Source organism: Lactuca saligna, chromosome 6 (assembly GCF_052625555.1).
Source record: "Lactuca saligna cultivar CGN05327 chromosome 6, ASM5262555v1, whole genome shotgun sequence".
NCBI lineage: Eukaryota > Viridiplantae > Streptophyta > Magnoliopsida > Asterales > Asteraceae > Lactuca > Lactuca saligna.
In genome coordinates, this window is record NC_136422.1 from 99903632 (window position 1) to 99905389 (window position 1758).

Here is a 1758-nt window from a genome sequence, read left to right on the forward strand (position 1 = left end):
GGTACTAGCGAGGACCGTGGGAAGGCGCCGGCGTGATGTGTACACACTGTTGTTATTTTGAGATCTTGGGGATTTTATGATTGTATTTTGATATGAAACTTAGAATAATTATATTTAGTTGAATAAAATCACTTTATTTTAAATGAAAAATTTGTTTGAAAATTTGCATTGTTACACTGAGGGTTCACAGAGTTTGGGTGCACGGACCCACAGAGTTATAGCCTCGAGTGGGTAATATGTGTTATATGTGGTATTTTGGGGAACTCACTAAGCCTTGTGCTTATAGTGTTTGATGTTATTGTTTCAGGTACTAGTGACGACCGCGGGAAGGCGCCGGCTTGATCCGTACACACACACTCGGAGTTTGTACATTGTGATCTTGGGATTTTGTATTAACCTATATTGGACAATTAATATGGTTGTTTGATTAATATTAATCGAATTATGTTTTATAAGGAAATTGAAAAAATTTGTTTTGAAATTTGCGGTGTTACACTCATTATTACAGAATATAGGGTTTCTTGGAAATTCAAACTGTAGTCTAATAGCTGATGTTGAATCCATATGACTTGAGAACAACAGGCAGACGTAGCGACATATTCCGCTTCTGTTGTTGAGGTGGAGACGGTATGCTGCTTCTTGCAATGCCATGAGACCAGTCTATCTCCCAGAAATTGGCATCCTCTTAAAGTCGATTTTCTATCAAGCTCGCACCCGCCATAGTTGCTGTCTGCAAAAGCATAAATGTCAAATTATGGGTTTTTCAAATACCAAAGACCCAGCTTTGTGCAACCTTTGTGGTACTGAAAAATCCATTTAACAACAATTAGATGAGAAAGTTTAAGAGTATCCTAGTAGCGAGCACATTGACAGATCTCAAACATTACGTCTTAGCGACTGGCAGTCAAATTCATGAGTGATTCGATCATTGATCGATAGTATGTTTGATCTACGGATTCACCTTCAAGATTAGGAGCCAGTAAAGGTCTCTCCGCCATGGGTGTAAGAGCAAATTTTGTGTCTCGGAACCCAAACTTCTCCAGCACATAATCCACATACTTTGCTTGATGAACAAGGATTTCGGTTGGAGATTGTTGGACCTGAAGCCCCAAAAACGTGGCCATTTCCGCAAGTGAACTCATCTTGAACCACTTCTTCATCATGTCTTCGAACTCTTTGTAAAGTTGTTGGCTTGTTGACCCAAATATAATGTCATCCACAAAGATTTGAACAAGAATTTGATCCGAACCGACATGTTTGATGAATAAGGTTTGATCAATGCTACCTCAGGAATAGCCGTCTTTGAGCAAATGTTGAGTTAGGGTAGCATACCAAACTCTAGGAGCTTGATGCTGTAACACCGTAAAATTTAAAACAAAGTTTTCACATTTTTAAACACATTTTCCAACACACATTTATCAATAAAACCCCATTGTATCATAACTTTGTTTCACAAAATATTTCCCAAGATCAAAATACATAAAAACCCATGCGTGTGTACGAATCATGCCGAAGCCTTCCCGCGATCATCAATGGTACCTGAAACACACAACACATAACACTGTAAGCATAAAGCTTAGTGAAAATACCATACATAACACATAGTAGCCACCTGAGGCTATAACTCTGTGGGCCCGTGAGCCCTAACTCTGTGAACCTTCCGCTTTTAAGTATGATATACTCTGAATTTAAACCCATACCATCCAACATAATAATACTTTCAATAATCAAAGGTTAATAAGTAGATTACCATAATGT